Genomic DNA, 20,947 nt, shown 5'->3' on the forward strand with positions numbered 1-20,947 from the left:
ATCATAGGTGAATGTTTGCCCACTTGCTCACCCTGTTTACTAATGATACATTTCCTTCCCTCTGCCCCTCTTATGTCTTTGAAGCTTTTGAGTCAGAGCATCATTTACCAACCTCCAACGCCTCTGTGGTTGTGGCTGGAACCTCTGATCACACAATTTTGCAAGAGAATAAATTATGACACCAGGGTCTTTTGGTTTGATTTCTAATCAAATAAAAAGGCCCTTAATAACAAACGCTCTCATCAGTTTATGTGAGTGGCAAATGTCAGGGAGCACCTTGGGATTTCAGCTTTCTTCTTTCCCATCATCATGGAACGTGTCACTCCTCTGACTTATACCTCTCTGTCCACAGCATCTTTCTTCAAGAGCTCAGTTAACCTGTCACTGCACTCCTGAACTCTTAGGTGATGCCAGGCAGAAGACTAAGTTACAGGCATTCTTTTTTTTTTTTTTTGAGATGGAGTCTCGCTCTCTCACCAGGCTGGAGTGCAGTGGCGTAATCTCAGCTCACTGCAACCTCCACCTCCTGGGTTCAAGTGATTCTCCTGCCTCAGCCTCCCAAGCAGCTGAGACTACAGGTGCACGCCACCAGGCCCAGCTAATTTTTTTTTTTTAATTTTCTGTAGAGACGGGGTTTTACCATGTTGGCCAGGATGGTCTCCATCTCTTGACCTTGTGATTCACCTGCCTCGGTCTCCCAAAGTGTCGGGGTTACAGGCGTGAGCCACTGCGCCCAGCCGTTACAGGCATTCTTAAATCATTTCTGCTGAATATCCAGGGGGCTGGAGGAAAAGTGGATAACTTGTGCAGGGCAACGCTAACAATACTAATAATAGAACAATGGCTAACAAAGCGCTCTGCATCGCCAGACCCCCCGTGCTGTCTTCATGAGCTCAGTTCCTTATAAATACAGCTCGTGAAGATTGTTGCTGTATCACAGAGGTTACACCATTATTTGAAAGAATCAATAACATTCACACAGTTCCTTAAAGACATTCTGTTCTCTAAATTCTTCCTTTAGCAGGTATTTTAAGAGCTGCCTCTATACTTTGGATGTGTCGTCTACTGATGTTCAACAGCTATGAAAGGGTCACTCATTACCACACCATGGCCTTCCAAAGCCCTTGTCATCCAGAAATAAAATTTCATTTCTTAGGAGGAAAATGAAAGTTTTGGGGTTTTTTTCCCCTTGTAATGTTGAGAGCTTCTTCTCACCACAGCAAATTGGATCAAAATCTCCCAAAGGGGCACAGAGACAAAGGGAAATGATCTGAAGCTTCCTGGTGAAAGCAGGTCACATTATCCCCTCTTCCTCGCCTTTCCCGTCAACACCTCTGCAGGAGGTGCGCCTTCAGAAGGCCGTGCTGAGGGACTGCACACGCAGGCTTCTCCAGCCTGGGAAATGGGAGTCAAATGGATAACTACCATCAACATGTTAGCCATTTGCAAACTACTTCCCCTCGAGTGTTTAAAAGCATTTTTTGGTCACTTGAGGACAAAGAAAATGCCCTTTTCTGTGCTGGAAGAAAACAAGTTAGTGACTTCAATTGCTTCCCTTGCTGTGGCTAGCTGATTTCCAAAGCCTCCTTTACCCATCATGGTTTGGATGCGAGGGCAGTCTTACTGTGATGCTGACATATCTAGACAGTAGAGCGCTAGTGTCGCACCGTGGGTAGCTAGGGGGCATGGACTTTGCCGAGGGATCTGTGAGACTGAGAATCCAGTTCCCAGAGACAGAATAACATTAAATGTCAAATGCGGCACATTGAAGCAAGTGTTTTTGTTTTAAATTACGTCCAATACATAGCACTAATGCCTATCCAAATATTAAAATTATCCCCCAAGTGGAACACATTTGCTGTTCTTTAAGATGAATTTTTAAACTGCCACTCTATAATAATTCTGGCCTTTTACAGAGTCCAGAAGTCCAAGACCATACATTCTCCTCATCAGCATTCACTGGAGAGGGCCTGTAACCTTTCAGATGAGGAAGCACTACTTTATATTTTTCTCATGCTTTTAGATAAGTCTGCTAAAAGATGTGGTCTCACCTGAGACTGGGGCATATTGACCCCAAAGAATGGGGAAAGGCGACTTCTATGCTACTAAGGACTGAGTTGTATTCCCCCATGCCTCCACCTTCGAAATTCATATGTTGAACCTTAACCCTTAAGGCATGCTTGTCTAACCCACGGCGCACAGGATGCATGAGGCCCAGGACAGCTTTGAATGGGGCCTAACACAAATTTGTAAACTTTCTTATAAGGCCAGCATGGTGGCTCATGCTTGTAATCCCAACACTTTGGGAGGCTGAGGCGGGTGGATCACTTGAGGTCAGGAGTTCAAGACCAACCAAGCCAACACGGTGAAACTGTGTTTCTACTAAAAACACAAAAATTAGCTGGGTGTCGCTGCACATGCCTGTAATCCCAGCTACTCGGGAGGCTGAGGCAGGAGAATTGACTGATCCTGAAAGGCAGAGATTTCAGTGAGCTGAGATGGCACCACTGCGCTACAGCCTGGGCTACAGAATAAGGCCCTGTCTCAAAAAACAAAACGCAAACGAAAAAGGATGAGATTTTCTTTGGCAATTTTTAAATTTTTAGCTCATCAGCTATTGTTAGTGCATTTTATGAGTGGCCCAAGACAATTCTTCTTCTTTCAATGTGGCCCAGGGAAGCCAAAAGATTGGGCACCCCTGCCTTAAGGTGAGCAGAGATAAGACCTATAAGGAAGTGGTAAAGGCTACCTGAGGTGACAAGGGTGGGGCTGTGACATGGTAGGATTAGCATCCCTATAAAAAGAGTCGACAGAGATCTTGTTCTCAAGGACATGTGAGCACAACGTGAGAAAGTGGCCACCTACAAGCCAAAAGAAGAGGCCTGAGAATGAAACCTATCTTTCCAGCACCTTGATATTGAACTTCCTAGCCTCCAGCACTGTGAGAAATAAACATGCGGTCTGTGTTACTTTGTTATGGCAACCCATGCTGACTAATACAGGGACATACCTTCAGACACGTTCACATTTCAATTTAAAATGGCACTGTGGGTGGGCACAGTGGCTCATGCCTGTAATCCCAGCACTTTGGGAGGCCGAGGTGGGCGGATTACCTGAGGTCAGGAGTTCGAGATCAGCCCGGCCAACATGGTGAATCCCCATCTCCACTAAACGTACAAAAAAATTAGCTGGGCATTGTGGTGGGTGCCTGTAATCCTAACTACTCCAGAGGCTGAGACGGGAGAATTGCTTGAACCCCGGTAGGCAAAGGTTGCAGTGAGCCGAGATTGCGCTATTGCAGTCCAGCCTGGGCAACAAGACCAAGACTCCATCTCAAAAAAAAAAAAAAAAAAAAAAAAAGCCACTGTGGCAGTATCTGAGACTTCTTTTTGAATTAGGTTGAAGGAGTTCAGGACATGGCACCCCAAAATATGCCACTTTGGTATATTGATCATTTTGAGCTCAAGGCATTTGAAAAACAGCAAATGCAGAAGCTCTCGCCAAGCTCTTATTACCTGCCTAAAGACAGATCCTCCAAGAGGAACTCAATTGTCATAAATTCCTTCCCCAGGAGTTTCATCAGCCAGGAAAGATTGATTCTTAATCACAGGAGAGGAGACCAGAAGCTGCCACCACACCCAGACACACTTTGTCACAAACCATTATATCTCTCAGCTCTTCTTCTAAGGGTCCATTCATCTTTTCTAAAAATCATTTACTCTCCCCTAAGTGGTCTACATCCTCTCTCTGCTTCTTTTAAGACAGTGTGTATAAGCTCTCAAACCTCACCACTTGTTGGTGTATTCACTTTTTTCCTATGATGCTTCCATGCATGTAATATTAAAAAATACATTAAAAATACTTTATTATTTAAAACATTAGATCATAGATACTTTAAAATATTTAAAATTATAATGAAAAACTTGTATTCCTTTTTTGTTGTTAATCCTCCTGTTAACAGTTTATTTTGTGGACTCAATTACCAAACCTAGGAAGCTAACAAGATTTATTTTACCTAGGAGGGTTACCGGGTTCTGGCTTCAGGATCCGCTCATAGCCTGAGAACCAGGGGCCCTAAGGTATGAGTCTCTTTCTCCTTGAAATTCTCCTACAAGCTTAAAATACATCAGTGCTTTCTGATTTGGTTTTACAGCCTCTCTGATTGTGTTTGGGGAGGCAGAAAATGGAAAGGGTTGGGCACCGAAGATAAAGAGGACGGGTCAAGATTCTCTGAAGGTCATTGTCACAGGTGCTGTGGAGACTTTGTGTGCACCTTGCTTCTCTTTTAGGGGTATCTGTTTCTTACATTCCTTAGACTTTGCCATGGTTCATACTAATCATGCTATCCAGGCATTCGGCCATTTTGCTAGCCTGGACATAACTGACTCGTAACTCAACTGCCCAGGATGACATCAATTTGTGATTTTGTTTATTCAGCACTTTTTTTGTGGAGTAGAGGGAAAAGGAGTCTCTCTAGAAAGTGAGCAGACTCTTATCATCAATTTTCCTGGTAGGCTCTGGTATTCCTTGTTCATTAAAGATAAGTACAAATTGGACTTCCAATCATTAACAAAAATATTTTGGCAGCTTATTCTGATCTTGAATAACAAGAGTTAATTGCACATCCTTGAACTTTTTCTTCCCAATTCCTGGAATTTATGTAAAATTTGTAGAGAAACCCAATACCATGATGCATTCTACTAGAGAGTGTTAGAGCTCAAGACTTTCAGGAATTAAACCAAGTCAGCCACTCTATTCTGTTATCCTCAGACTCCTCACCGAGGGTGGTGGGGAGCCAGGCGTGGGGCTCTTAATACAACAGGAGGACACCAACGGGGGAAATGCCTACTGCCCCCTGCTGGTGAAAAAAGGTCCACAGTTTTATCTTGCATAGCCCTAAAAGGCCTCCTTTAAACATTGTATTGAAACCATGGTATCAGCTTCAAAATGACTTTAAAATAATTTTAAATATTTACCTTTTTTTTTTTCTCTGAGATGGAGTCTTGCTATGTAGCCTAGGCTGGAGTGCAGTGGCGCGATCTCAGCTCACTGCAATCTCCGCCTCCAGGGTCCCAATTCAAGCTATTCTCCTACCTCAGCCTCCCAAGTAGCTAGGATTACAGGCACGAGCCACCATGCCCAGCTAATTTTTATATTTTTTTTAGTAGAGACAGGGCTGCACCATGTGGGCAAGTCTGGTCTTGAACTCCTGACCTCATGATCCACCCACCTTGGCCTCCCAAAGTGCTGGGATTACAGGCATGAGCCACCGTGCCCGGCCAATATTTAGCTTTTTTAAAATAAAACTGAGCAGTAAAAATCTACTGCTTGGTTTTTCTTGAATTATCCTCCATCTTTTCAGTTTCCTTTACAATACGTAGATCATATGTCATTAAATTCTAGGGCATTCTGCACCAAACAATGATTGACCTGTCTTAGGTACCAAACTCCCTTTAATTTGTGATGATACAACTTTTCTTTAAGTGTTCCTTTGAGAACGTAGCTCAAAAGTATTAATAATTACCTGGAAGGTAACTGTGGCTGTAGCAAGTGCTGGAACTTGAGTCGTAAGTTATCATTCTAGTATCAGTTCTGAAACTGATGTAGCTGTAACATTTAGGCAAGTCACCTAATCTCATAGACCTCATTTATGAAAATATAATGATAATAATACATCACACACAGGGTTGTTATGGGGATTAAATGAGATTATTACAATGTAAGTGTTACTCTCAGAGTTATAAAATTGGAAGGTATTACAGCTAAGGGAGTAGGTAACTGCGGGGTTGCCCACTTAACCATTAGCAGACAGGCATTTGGAGTCAAACGCCCTATAGCATAGTGAGGATTAAACATTAAACTACAGATACCTGTAATTGAGATTAGCATTATTACCATGGTTTAATATTTAATTCTCACTGTTCCCTAGGGGACCAGATGGACTCTGTGGAGAATGTAGATTTAGACATTCCTGACTATTTGAATTCCAAACTAAAGTCCATACAAAATAAAAGCACCTCGTAGACGTAACAGAAGAGTCACTCCATGAGGCATTCTAAGAATGCACTTTCTTCATGGTGACTAGTTTTTAACCGGTCAAGTGGATAGGCTCTCAGCAATCTTGCTCCTCTGGGAATAATGAAAACATTACACTGAAGGTTTTGTCTGTGGGTTGTGCTTCTGGGCCTAAGTTTTTCTGCTATAAGGGGTGTATCATTAACAAAACAAACCCAACCAAAAAATTGAAATTCGTGGAAATTCACCAAAATTGCCTGGCTGCTTCAGCCCAACAATTCTTTATTTCTTTTCAATCATCTTTATTTGGATTTAGTTGGGTTCCTTGGTCTTTAATCCAATTTTGAGCATTACACTGTCCCTAATTAAGGCATAAGGAATAGTTTGGAATTTTAAAAGAGCCACAGAATGTCAAACCCAAGATCCTAGTTTTTGGTCTTGTTTGTTTGTAAGGGTGGAAGGATTTTACATCTTATTCTGTACTTACTCTGTTCCCAGCAGCTTTTGCTTTGCTCACATCTCACACAGAGCATACTTAATTCAGCGAATTGATTTGGGTGTATGGCAAGCACTGAGGAGAAGCTAAGAAAAAATGTCACGATTGGGAAGGTGAAAAAGGTCTTCCAAGTATGCACTGAAACTTGCATATACTCTGGGGCCTCTGAGTTTTCTGGGAAAAAACAAAAGCAAAACAGTGGCTGGGAAACTAGCTTAGTACATAGGTACAAAGGATGGAACAGCTTCTTTTGACCATTTTAAGAGAAAGCCATAAAGCACAAGTTCTTGGACTGATGCCAGCGAAAAGTGTAACCCTTTTATTTATAGGTGGCATTCATTAGAACTGGGCCTTTGTGAGCCTATCCCAGACTGTGGTCACTTGGTTTAGTCAACTGCTGGCTCCTCTGGGAGAACACATCCCCTTTTAGCAGAAATAAGGAGCAAGGAGAACCACTGGGTAGCAGCTATCACAGTGATTCCCAGTAGAAACCAACCCTCAAAAGCCCTGTAAAGAATAGCCCTGCTGTATTCCACGCCAGTGAGTAAGACTTACACACAGCTCGGGTGAGGCAACATGGATCCACAAACAGCTGGTTTACTTACGTTGGCCATGACGGTGCCCTCGGGACAAACTGCAGACAGAGATCTGCCCAGGGAATTCCTGGGTTCACAGGCTCACCGTGTCCTTCGATCCCCGCCCAGCCATTTCTGTACGACCGCTGTTGTTGTCCCAGCTGAACCCCATTTCTTCCCTCTCTTCTGTGGTTGTAAGAATGAAAAACTTGACTTCTTCCTCTTCATCGTGGCTACTTCTCAAAGTGTCTTGGTGACCACGTCATTATTGCCTGATTCTACTGATCTAATAAAGTCTATTTCTATCAACAAAATATAACTATGTGTGACCAGGTATTTAGACCTTTTCACAAATGAAACTTCTTAAAAATAGATTTCCCATCTAGATTAATTTATCAAGTAAAATTTCCCTGTATTTTAATAAAATAAGTTTTCCTAATCTTAGCAGATGTTAGTCACAAACATACATCACACGTAGGAAAGGATTACAGTAAAGTTCATTAGTGCTGTTTATTTACCTTTCAAATGCTATTGAATTTTTATATGAGTTTGTCTATAAGTTTATTAGTTGTTCTTAAGAAATAAATATATGATTGAATTTTCCAAATATAGTTGAATTTCATAGTTTAGCATTTCATACGAGAGAAACAATCAGCCAATGTTTTGCCTACTGTTTCCATGAAGATTTTATTTATCTTAGAGGTGATTAATAGAGTGACTATAAATAATATAAGTTTAAATAGAATAGTTTATACATTATTTATTTTTCCTATGTTGTTTGTTAGGCTTTACATGTCGGGGAACAAAAAACAAAACAAAAACTGTAACAATCCTCTCAGCCTGGAATTTTTCTTTACCAAACTTTTCTTCCATTTTCAGAAAGGAACCAATTATCCAGAGGCTTTTAGATTAGTCATTTTTTTTTTTTTTTTTTTTTTTTTTGAGGCGGAGTTTTGCTCTTGTTGCCCAGGCTGGAGTGCAATGGCACAACCTCAGCTCACCGCAACCTCTGCCTCCCAGGTTCAAGCGATTCTCCTGCCTCAGCTTCCCGAGTAGCTGAGATTGCAGGCACATGTCACCACGCCCAGCTAATCTTGTATTTTTAGTAGAGACAGGGTTTCTCCATTCTCATCAGGCCAGTCTCAAACTCTTGATCTCAGGTGATCCGCCTGCCTCAGCCTCCCAAAGTGCTGGGATTACAGGCATGAGCCACTGCGCCCGGCTTAGATTAGTCACTTCTTAAGAAGTTAGATCGAAGCCGGGCGTGGTAGCTCAAGCCTGTAATCCCAGCACTTTGGGAGGCCGAGGCGGGTGGATCACGAGGTCAAGAGATCGAGACCATCCTGGTCAACATGGTGAAACCCCGTCTCTACTAAAAATACAAAAAATTAGCTGGGCATGGTGGCGCATGCCTGTAATCCCAGCTACTCGGGAGGCTGAGGCAGGAGAATTGCTTGAACCCAGGAGGCAGAGGTTGCGGTGAGCCGAGATCGCGCCATTGCACTCCAGCCTGGGTAACAAGAGGGAAACTCCGTCTCAAAAAAAAAAAAAAAAGAAGCTAGATCATCCAGTACTGCATCTTAGCCAACTGTCCAAGGTCCGCAAAATACTGTGGCATGTTCTGTTTGATGGCCCAGGCAGAAAGTCACAGCATTCTCACTATTAATATCTTCTGACCTGTCAACTTACAAATAGAAGCATCCTCGTGGCCTTTTTTTTTTTTTTGTATATTCCTGAAAAACTAAGGATCTAAGGTTTGAGATGAGAAATATTTAATTCATTTTAAACCACAATCCTGGGCTTTTATATAAAAATGCACTGTTTATTTATTTCTTTTTTCTTTTTGAGACAGGATCTCACTCTGTCACTCAGGCTGGAGCACAACGGTGCAATCTGGGCTCACTGCAACCTCTGCATCCTAAGCTCAAATAATCCTCCTGCCTCAATATCCCAAGCAGCAGGGACTACAGGCATGCACCACCATGCCTGGCTAATTGTTGTATTTTGTGTAAAGACAGCGTTTCACCATGTTCCCCAGGCTGGTCTCGAACTCATGACTCAAATGACCCACCCGCCCTAGCCTCTCAAAGTGCTGGGATTACAGACGTGAGGTATCATGCTCGGCCACTGTTTATTTATTTCATAAAATTTTCTTAAACACCAATTATGTGCAAGTTACCAGCCCAGGCCTCTGGGAAACAAAGATGAATCAGTCAGATGTACCCTCAAGGAGCTTATGGTCTAACTGGAGAGAAGATATATAGTAAAATGCTATAACATATGGCAAAAAGCAAGAAATACCACAAGAGACGCATAGACAAGATGATTTGGGGGTTCCAAAAAATAGATTATTAAATTCTGTGGGCTGGAAGCAGAGGGGAGGGAATTGGTAATTAATCTGAGAAGACGACATTTGAGCTTGCCCTTAATGGACAGAATTTACAATGTAGAGAGGAGACGTAAGTGCAGACATTTCAGATTGAGAGAAGAGCATAATTAGGGCATGGAGGTCAGAAAATATGGGGTAATAAAAAAAGATTCAAGTAGTTCAGTTTAGTTAGAGAACAGGGTACATGAATTAAAAAAGCATTGAAACTGAAATCAGAAAATTAGTTTGAGACCAAATCTAGAGAACTATTAATAGCAGATGATAGAATATAGGCTCTATTTTACAGACAGCGGGAGCCCGCTGAAGGGGAATGCCACATTGGACTTGTGCTTCAGTGTTGGACTACGCCAGAAAGGGGGTGGTGACTGTGAGTGAGACCACCAACCCATCAGGCATGCTCTGTAACAGTCTAGAAAGATACGGCTTCGGGTTTCTTGGGAAAAAGAAAAGCCTGAAGCAAGGATTAAAGTGCTGATATTTTATAGGGGAACCACAAGCCCGGGTCAGAGAGGCTGTAGAAAAAGGAAAAGGGGGAAGTGAGTATAGGAAACAATGCGAAGTCACGCCTTGCACAGCTGGCTTCTGCTTCGGGATGAGCCGTCAGAGATGAGGCACGGGAGGCTCAGCAGGTCTGTTCTTTTGGCTTACGGGATATCTTGCAATGGATGCAGAGAGGGACCATGTCTCTAGCGTTCTCTGGGAAGAATAAGGGAGAAGTCTGTCTTCCCACCTACTTCCCGTTGCCTGTTTCTCATTGGTCAAAACTTGTCCCTCTAGGAATTAACTCCCTCACATTTCCAAGTTTACATCATATGACTACTCCAGTTACAAGGGATGCCAAACCCCAGACCTGATGTATGTATGGTGTTCCTGCCTCATTCAGGTCTGGAAGTGAGGGGAAGAGCCAGAATCTCTAGGTGAGTACTAGGTGGTTTGGCTGTGTGTGTGTGTGTGTGTGTGTGTGTGTGTGTGTGTGTGTTTGTGTGTGTCTGTGGTTGAGGGGTGGAGAGTTAAGGGGACCTCTAAGGCAAGTCCCCAGGCAGCCCCAGCCAGTTGAACTGTGCTGGCCATGGTGTCTAAGGAGGCACAGAAGATTTGTGTTGAGATAATGATTCAAGAGAAAAGAAAGACCCTTCATACTTCGGTTAGTGAAGAATTCTTTTGGTGGGCAATCATGCACTTGGGGTTAACTTGTCTTCTCTGCAACGTTATTTAGAAAATCACCTCCCTCTCAACTATGAAGACTGAGCACCACTGGCTTCCAGATATTTCTGTATATTATCTGAGTTCGTAGGGTTTGAGTATCACATTTCTTTCCTTCCAATTCTATGATTTATCATCATAAAGTTCTGGCATATGCAGCCCGGTCTTTGGAAGAGGGGTTGAGAACTGTGTAATATCAGGTTTAGCATTATAAAGTAACATCTACCATCTGAGGATGGGACTATAAACACCAGTCTGGACACAATAGAGCATGCTTAGACCACTCGTTTGGAACTGCGAGGAAAACAAGGTCATACAAAAGAGCCCTCTGCCCTTAAGAAAGAGTTTGCAACTGCAAATCACTTCTGAGTACCAGCGGGGAAATGCAATCATTTATTCTCAAGACTGAAAAGAGAAAAGAGACCTTTTTACCACTTTATGTGTGTGGATGCCGTGTGTGTGAGAGAGAGAGAGAGAAAGAGAGAGAGCAAGAGAGTGTGAGAGAGAAATGTGTGTTTTACCTACCTAAAGCTAATGGTAGCCAAATTTACCCTTTTTTTCTTGGAATTTTTTTCTTAATCTGAAACAGGCTTGGTGCTCTGGAAAAAGAATTAGAATTGCATTCAAATAGTCAGGCTTCAAGTTGCTTCTGCCTCTGTGTAAAGCAAATAGTAACAACTCACTTCGAAACTCAGGCTCCTGGACTGTAAATGCAGATAATGATACTCACCCTACCAACCTCAGGGACTGTTCTAAGAATGAAATGAAATGAGATTGAGCTCTGAAAATGCTTAAATGCTTTTCAAAGTAGAGTGATTGTGCTTTCTGTAGCATCAAAGACAGTCCTCTGTAACTGGGCAAAGTCAAGGCATGGACCGGATCTGACAGCAGAGACTGGCTTGGGGGCTGGAAAAAGAAGAAAATGTCCCGAATCTCTGCTTCCCTTACAGTGTAGAAGCCGCCCCATAGCACACTGCACCAGGTAGGGTTAAATTGATCCCAAATGTCTCAGGAATTTTTAATGCCTTTCGAAGAGACTCAGCCAGTTCTTTATCTGCCGAAAGTAATGCTGCTAACCTACTATCTGTCAGTTTCCTCAGTGCTTTGAAGATTTCTCTAAAGTCATTTGACTTGGTTTCCCTTTGATTTCAAATTCCTGCTTAACCACTTATTATATGTATGACCTTGAGCCTTTTTAACTCATCTGAGCCTCTCAGTTTCCTCATCTATAAATTGTGAATAAAAAGATGTTACTGTAGGATTATTAGAAATTTTAGAAATAATACTTCTAATACTAGCACAGTGCCTGATCCATAGGCATCCAGGAAATGCCAGCTAAGATCACTAATTATTGTCGTCATTTTTAGCATCAGACACTAGACCAGACAATCCCACATTTAAATCTGCTCTGTCACTTATGAAAAGTGTAACCCTGAACGGCTTAAGAAAACTTTTTGAAGTTCAATTTTGAGATAATGATGGATGCTTTCAGAATTCGTGAGAATTTCAGAGGTATCGGCAGTAGGTGGAAATGGCGAACCCTCCAAAAGATATATCTGTTCCAAACTCAGAACCTGTGAATGTGACATTATTTGGGAAAAGGGGGTTTTGCAGATATAATTAAGTTAAGGATCCTGAGATGAGATCATCCTAGATTATCTAGATGGGGCCCAAATCCAATAACGAGTGTCTAAGACAGAGGAAGATACAAAGAAGAGGAGAAGGGAATGTGGCCGCAGGCAGCGACCGGAACAACACAGCTGCGAGCCAAGGAATGCCTGGAGCCACCAGAAGCTGGAAGAGGAAAGGAAGGATTTTTCTTTCCCCTAGAGCCTTGGGAGGGAGCATGGCCCTGATGACAACTTCATTTCCGACTTCTAGATTCCAGAATTATCAGAGAATAAATTTGTATTGTTTTAAACCACTATGTTTGTGGGAATTTGTTCTAGCAGCCCTAGAAAGCCAGTGTAGTATTTAATACAGAGTGCCGGGTACCATGTTGACATGTGACAAGAACTCAGCACATGGTAGTTGCATAGTGGCTTCCCCACCTGTCCTCACCACCTCCTCAATGAGTAAATGCCTGGATAATCCATAGGCAGCCACCTGAGAGTCTGACTCCGGGGAGCACGGGGTACGGTTAGCCTCAGTCCATGCTAAGGGAGAAGCCTGACCTTAGTTTGGTTAACGTCACACTCTACCACAGGCAATTGACACCGGGGCTCTCCCATTTTATAATAGCACAGTCTCATTATGCATTAAAGAGTTCCTTCTCCTGAAACTCTTACTGCCCTTAAAGGTTTGGAATTTAAAAATAACACATCAACAAATCTCTGTTCAAAAAAAATGAGTAATATACTGAAAGGTTCTTCTTGTAACAATAGCCCGCCTCTTCCTGAAGTGCTATAAAAATTCAGGGAGCAACTTCACCCACTTGTGAGAGATAAAAGAATAGCCACTAAAACAGGCAGTCAGACCAAGGCAGGGGGCAGCCTGTTGTCTCTGGGCTGAAAACCACCCTGAATGCTAAAAGAAATCACTCTAAAGAGGGGTGTGTGGGTGCATATTGACAGACTTCAGAAGCTGAGGTTTCTGAGCTTAGCCTCTTGAATGAAGCAGGACTTTTGACACACTACCCCCTGGGGCCTCTGCCTTAGGTGTGATGCCATCAGAGCCAAGTGTCTGTCTGTGACAGGGTCCAAAATTTACACACCATGGATAAGATGGAGCAAACACAGGAGCTTTTTTTTTTTTTTTAGGTTTCTATAACAGATTCCAGCTTCCTTGTGAATCCACATCCTGTAGGGCAATTGTTAAAGCGAACCTTTATACAGTGATTGCTGTGTGTCCCGGGCACTCTTTTCAGTGCTTGAGATATATTAACCATTTAATCCTCACGCTTCCTAGGAGGACGTACTATCAGGATCCCCATTTAGCAGAGGAGCAGCCAGTGACAGAGATTTAACTTGTTTGCCCAAGGCCACATAGCTAGCAAACGGTGCCAATTCAAGAGCAGGTCATCTGACTCAAGACTTTATGCTCTTTGTCACTATACTAAACTGTGAGAAATAAAATTAAACTTGCCAGTTAAAACGATCTGCCCATCTCGGATGTACACTTTCAAATGAAATCAATTTCTTTTGAGTAAATGCACGGTCCAGTCCTCTCACCTATGGGAGCGGGACTTCTGGTGGCCGTGCTGGTCCCCGGACGGTGAGTGGACATCCACTGCTGGCAAGCCCTGTGCCTGTTCTCCGTTGCTCTCTTTCCCTGGCTGGTCTCTGACTGGGCACCATCCTGCCTCTGGCTGCCTCATGCCATGAGAGGGTGGTCATGAGTGTCCATCAGGGTCCCTCTTCCACAGGCATTGGGCAAACCTCCACAGGTCCCCTTCTGCTGGCATTGGGGGTCCTGCGGAGGCATGTCCACACTTCACCCCAGCCATCCTCTCCCTCAGCTTTGGCACTCAGTACCTTCAGCTGGCTGAGCAGGTTTTTTGTCTTCCTTCCAGGACCACTGGAAACCTAGGAGTCCTTCCAAAGCCAACCTTGGCTCCCAGGAGAAGGAAAGGACTACCTTTATCCTTTGCCACCTCACATCATCCTCTCTGGACTCTCCTCAGGGCTACCAAGCCATTCCCAAACTACCACAGACACTGCCCCGCAGGGGTGTGCAGTTTTCTCAGTCTACCCTCAGGGAGGTTGAAATGTAAACATTCCAACTCAAATGTGCAAAAAAAAAAAAATGTAGCTCTTTCTTTCTTCTCTTTTTTTTTTTTTTTTTTGAGACGGAGTCTCGCTCTTACTGCCCAGGCTGGAGTGCAGTGGCGCAATCTCGGTTCACTGCAACCTCCGCCTCCCGGGTTCAAGCGATTCTCCTGCCTCAGCCTCCTGAGTAGCTGGGATTACAGGCATGTGCCACCACGCCTGGCTAATTTTTGTATTTTTAGTAGAGACGGGGTTTCACCATGTTGGTCAGGCTGGTCTTGAACTCCTGACCTCAAGTGATCCACCCGCCTCCACCTCCCAAAGTGCTGGGATTACAGGCGTGAACCACTGCACCCAGCCAGCTCTTTCTTATTTTCTATTATGTAACCCAACTTGCTATGGGGCCCCATTCCCAGTCAGTAGCAGAAACATTTAAAAAAAGACTTAAACCTCAGTCTCTTCTTTTAGGAAAGTCTCTTTCAGTTTAACTCATTCTTTTGGGGGGTAAATATTCAACCAATTCAAAATTAAATTCCTTCTTAGTGCGGATTTTTTCAGATTTTTTTAAGGGGGCCCTTTTTCCCTCTTCCTTTCCAAGACGGCCTCTCAGGAGTGAGGGAGGTTGAGAGTGGGCACATTAGTTCTCTAGAGACGAGGTCTTCAGTGGTCTGGTCTGGTCTCTCATGCCCTCTGCTGGTATCCGCCAAGGTGTGTCTAGTCTTCCCTGGTCCACTGGTGGACTCGGGGGTCCCTGCCATTGCCTCAAGATGTGAAGCCTTCACCCTTTGTGACCACCTTGACTTGTCCCTAGGCCTCTGCACAGTCACTGTTTCAACAAAACTTCTGTGAACCCCTTTCAGGTTCATGTGAAACCCTGGGTTGTCCTACATACCGTTTGGACTGTGGACATACCATTTGGCTAGGAACAAGTGCTAAAGAAAAGTTACCCAGACACTTGTTAAAATGGTAAGACTTTATTCAAGACTGTTGTGGTAGAGATGATGTCTATTGCAATAGGAGAAAGAGATTGGGTTCAACTCTGAATACAGTAGAGACCGCTGAGGATTTATAGTCAATGAGCAGAGTGAAGAAGTTGGTGGGTTAAAAATTACTAAGAAGAGATATTAAGCGTAGGGGGATTTTTGCTAAACTGGCCTTACAGCGTTCTTGCTAAAGGCAGGCTAAGGACTACACATCAAAGTGAGAGATGAGGAACTTGATCAGATATCTAGGGTGGGGAATGATTTAGCAAGATCCTTCATTAAGACTGGGCTAGAGGCCGGGTGCGGTGGCTCACACATGTAATCCCAGCATTTTGGGAGGCCGAGGCAGGTGGATCACCTGAGGTCAGGAGTTCGAGACCAGCCTAACCAACATGGAGAAACCCCATCTCTACTAAAAATACAAAATTAGCTGGGCATGGTGGAGCATGCCTGTAGTCTCAGCTACTCAGGAGGCTGAGGCAGAAGAATTGCTTGAACTCAGGAGGTGGAGGTTGTGCAGTGAGCGAGATTGCACCACTACACTCCAGCCTGGGCAGCAAGAGCAAGACTTTGTCTCAAAAAAAAAAAAAAAATGACTGGGCTAGGGAACTTAAAGTCAGGATGAGACCAAGGTCAAGGCCTAGTCACGAACAGGACTCAGAAGAGCCTGACCAAAATTTGGTCAAAGAGAAAATCTTTATTACCAGACAGTATCTCAGGCAAGTCTATCTGAACATCTATCAGCCTAGACGTTCTCAGACGCTTTTGCACCCACACTATCTGTGGTTTCTATCACCCACCTCTTCTTCACCCTTTGATTAAAATCTGGAGGGTTGGAGGTGCCTTTCCAGGGACCCAAACAGCACCCCACCCTGAGTGAATTCCCTCCAATCTCTCTGCTTTCTACTGCTTCTTTCTTTCTTGCATCTTCCTTTCTCTCTATCCTGTGCTCATAGTAAAACTCTAATCCAAGCTGGATTTTCATATGTAAAAGAGAGGTCTGAGAATAAAAAATAACTCCTTTTCTCTCTCAGTATAGGCTAGCTGAGACAATATTATTGTCTTTCTTTGGATTAAATCCAACTTGGAAAGTCAAAAACCAAACGCTGACACTTTCTTTTCCTTTGTACTTCAACAATATTGATCATTCCTGACATAATAAACACTTCTAACTGGATGAGGAACGTCACACAAAAGGAAGTTCAAAAAAGAAATACATATGAATATATTTCAAAACTACTTTATTCCCATGCAAATCTATAGGAGCTTCCTACGTCCACAGTCTGTGCCTTCCCTTCCTATTCGCCCTGCAGAGCTATGATGATGTATATTTTTCTGATAGTTTGAAAGACATTTGGAGAATTCCACTTTTCTTTCTCCACAATACAGTGATGGACATTGAGGAAGATACTGCACATTTGTTTCCTCAGCACTCATTCCAACCTCTCCCAGTCTGCCTTTCTGTCTACTACAGGCTGGAAGGTAAAAGCACTGTATTTCCCATACTGTCCTGTGCTTAGGATCTGCATGTGACTTAAGCTCTACACCCACTCCCAGCCCACCCCAGTGAGATGCGTGGAGGTGGAAGTGAGTAACCAGCTTGAGGGAATGGCTGAATTCTCAGTGAGGCAGACTTTTCCAATAACCACAGTGAAAGCAGCATGTGGGCTTCCCTGGGGTAGCTGTGGAAGCATATCTGCCATCCAGTCCCTAAGAACAATCCCCTGGTTTAGTCAGTCAGGTCTTCTGGATGTGTTATACTTGGCTGCTCTGTTTGTGGTCATGGAGCTTCTGAGAATGTTTCTGTTCGGAGATTCCGTGAACTATCTAATAGTCTTTAACCTATCCTTTTCTGCTTAGACTGACTCTAGTGGAGCCTATTGTCTGCAACTCAGAAGCCTGACCAATGCAGCAACCCTCTCTCCATTATCCCTGCTCCCCCCTCTTCTCACAACAGAAACAAAAGTGTAAGCATGGAAATAACAATTAAAACAACAACAACCACAACAGGAGGGTGCTTTGTCTTACTCAAAGCTATCTTGGTTTTAAATCAGAGACATCAACTTGAGCTGTCTTTACCTAAAAGGGAAATTCATTAAAAGGATGCCAAGGGCTATGTAGTGCTCTGGAGACTAGAAAACCCTCAGGGGACAAGCAAGCATCTGTCTTTTCTTCTCTCTCTCTTTTTTTTTTACCCTCCATGCAAAATTCCTGAGTTTATATCAAGTTTCAACGACAAGGGCAAACTATTCTCAGTGCCAATTCCAAATTCTTGAAATAAAGATCAAGCCTAGAAGTCAAGTTGTCCACCCCAAGCTAATCACTTCTGGCCAGAGAACTGCATCACACAAAAATATGGCTGTGGAGTGGAGGTGAGTACTCAGAAAATTAGGATAAGATGACAGACACTCCAAACTGTTACCCCTTAGATATCTGTATTTAGAAAACTCACCAGAACTCAAAAATTTCTAGGGTTTAATAATGCTTGAGTGGTAATCAGGTAGTAACAATATAGCGCAATGTACTTTGAAGCTGCTGAAGCCTCCGCAAGGCTTCCCTGACACTTTTGGGAAACCTGTGGACGGGGAATTTTGTGAAACCAGTAGAGACCAGTGGCTTTGCCCTTAATGGCTATAGTGGCCATTATCCTGACTTCCCGGGAGCTTGTCTCATTCACACCACCTTCTTTAATACTTTACTACTAAGTCCATGTGACACGCAGCTTGCCTGGGAGAAAGTCCAAGCCCAAGGGTATTGTTGTGATTTTGCTTTTCGAAATTTTGAAGAAGATCCCAAACATGCCATCGTGCTGTATTATTATTATTATTATTATTTTTGAGACGGAGTTTTGCACTGTTGCCCAGGCTGGAGTGCAGTGTGCATCTCGGCTTACTGCAACCTCCACCTCCTGGGTTCAAGTGATTCTCTACCACAACCTCCCAAGTAGCTGGGATTACAGGCACCCACCACCACACCCAGCTAATTTTTTGTATTTTTTTTTTCAGTAGAGATGGGGTTTCACTATTTGGAAGGATGGTCTCAAACTCCTGACCTCGTGATCTGCCCGCCTTGGCCTCTCGAGGTGCTAGGATCGCAGGCCCAGTTACCGCACCCAGCCCGTGGTGCTATATTCTAAATCCTTAGATCTTATAAAGAGGGTACCAGAAATCTCAAGTCAAACATACAACCAGTTTTATCCAACTACAGTTCTCATCAGACAACTCTATCATGGTAGAATTCAGGTCCTCAGTAGGGCTCGGATTGACTGGCTTAAGTGATGTTGAGAGTTCCTCAATGAGGCTAAGAACTATGAAAACACAAGGGCTCAACCATGCACAGAACAAGAGGGGATGCTCCCTACCATCTTAGAATTTTGACTAAAAGCCCCAAACCTGGGGATGATAAGTACTAAATACTCACACAAAATCTAAAAGACCGAATAACACATGGCAAAAGCAGTCTGACCATTATCATTCTGTCTAGACTATATAAAACTAGAAATTTAAAAATAAGATTATTTGAAGAAACTATGTAGGTATAGAGAAGTCTTTGATACTTTATTTCCAGAGACACATTGATAGGGACAAACAAGCCTGCAATAAAAAGAGTTGGTCATCTTACTCCTTATCTGGGTATTTGCAAAGCTTCTCAAACTCACAGGTCTATCCTCTACTTTCCGGTAGAACAGACTTGGTAATCCAGGGACCCTATAACTATAAAACTATTAGATCATCGACAAAATAAAATTTAAACGACATGGATAGACTCAAATGAAATAGGGAAGAGAGCACCTAGGGTGAAAAACAAAGCCTAACTAAAACAAAACTCTTGATTCGAAACCACAGCAAGTGAATGTGCACAGGTGAAAGATAGAATGCCCCTGAAGGCAGGGGCTACAGATGGTCCAGGCTGGAGAGCAGCTTAGATTCCAAGATAGAGCAGGGCAAAAGGAGCCCAGGCTGAAAGGGTCACAGGTAATAGCCACAGCCTAGGGCCCCGGGAGAGCTCCAAGGATACAGAGATGGAGATTAGAACAAGACTGACAGGTAAGAGGCATTTCCTAATCCCTCCTCCCTGGTGTCACATAGAGAAGGAAGAGAGAACCAGGGGCAACAAATGAGGAACAAGGAAAGAAAAAACAAAAACAAGGAGAGACTGCGCTGCCCTTCCCGACTATGAGGCTGAAGCTGTGGGTGAAGCCTGATATGGGAGCAGGGAGATTTAACTCAGGCAGACCTTAGTACTGCACTTAAAAGCAACTGCAAAATCATGAATGAGGAAGAGAGAGACCCAAGACCATAATTGCAAGCAATGACAGAGGAAGAATAAACTTCGTTGACTTCTGGCCAATCAGTAAACAAGTTACTTCAGACATAATTGTCTCACATGATTGCCTGTAAACTTTGGTGAGATTCCATGAAGATGCCCTAAAAATTAGGCTGGGACAAGGAACTCAGGAAATCTGTTCTCCAAACAAAGGGAAAGCAAATCTCACAGTCTGTGTTTATGTATACTTGTAGATTTCACAACCCAAATCATACCCATAGGAAACATGCTTTAAAAGATGTCTGATGTGACCTATTCAAAGCAAAAGATGCTTCTTCTTTTTTTTTTTTTTTTTTGTCATAAAGAAAATGGCTCTGCTATATTTCCTCCATTTCTGGTAGATTTTTATCTTTATTGATAAGACAATGTATATCTGAACCTCAATAATTTGGAAGCACTGAAAGAAGGGGTGAAGGGCAAGTGAGGAGTTTAACAGAACAATGCAATTATGAGAGAGCTAGTTATAGAATTAGGGGAGTGGGCCGGGCGCGGTGGCTCACGCCTGTAATCCTAGCACTTTGGGAGGCCGAGGTGGGCGGATCACAAGGTCAAGAGATCAAGACTATCCTGGCAACATGATGAAACCCCGTCTCTACTGAAAATACAAAAATTAGCTGGATGTAATGGTGCACACCTGTAGTCCCAGCTACTCAGGAGGCTAAGCCAGGAGAATCGCTTCAACAGGGAGGCAGTGGCTGCAGTGAGCCAAGACCACGCCACTGCACTCTGGCCTGGTGACAGAGCAAGACTCTGTCTCAATTAAAAAAAAAGAATGAGGGGAATGAATCATTTATGTCGTTACTTCTGTGTGATCACAAATGTCAAACAATCCAGCCCATATTTAAAGGAAGGATCAAAACTAAGATTAATGTGAATGAAATGAATAAAACCAATCACAAGTCAGTGGGCCTCAGGATGTGCATAGTAATATGTCATAAGTGCAATATTTTATTTTCTTGGTAGAATTAGATGCTAAACCTAGACGATGAAGCTATTTTCATGAAATCATTTCTGAACTACTGATTTTAGGCAAAATTCCTCTTATAAGTACTTACCATTCTTAAAATAAATCTTCAGGTTGAAGTTATTCTGTAAGAATATGTGCTCACATCTAAATTACCACAAACTTTACGTTTTTTTAAGAAAGATGGGTCTCACTCTGTTGCCTAGGCTGGAATGCAGTGGCATGATCATGGCTCACTGTGCCCTAGAGCTCCTGGGCTCAAGCAACCCACCTGCCTCAGCCTCCCAAG

General features: G+C 43.2%; 1 long non-coding RNA gene across 2 annotated transcripts in view; it reads left to right on the plus strand.

Annotated features, from left to right (window-relative positions):
- Positions 1-10,370, plus strand: part of LOC105731375 (uncharacterized) — a 33,202-nt gene extending 22,832 nt beyond the window's left edge. Inside the window, exon 4 of one of the 2 annotated variants that reach the window (XR_010345384.1) lies at positions 10,253-10,370. This is a non-coding gene — a long non-coding RNA (uncharacterized LOC105731375). Of the gene's footprint in view, positions 1-84; positions 341-10,252 lie in introns of those variants that run through there. The other variant, XR_001110703.2, reaches the window with a different exon arrangement.
- The last annotated feature ends 10,577 nt before the right edge of the window (positions 10,371-20,947 follow it).

The sequence above is a fragment of the Aotus nancymaae genome, unplaced genomic scaffold (assembly GCF_030222135.1).
Source record: "Aotus nancymaae isolate 86718 unplaced genomic scaffold, 86718_ANA_hifiasm-v0.15.2.pri h1tg000033l, whole genome shotgun sequence".
Classification (NCBI taxonomy): Eukaryota; Metazoa; Chordata; class Mammalia; order Primates; family Aotidae; genus Aotus; species Aotus nancymaae.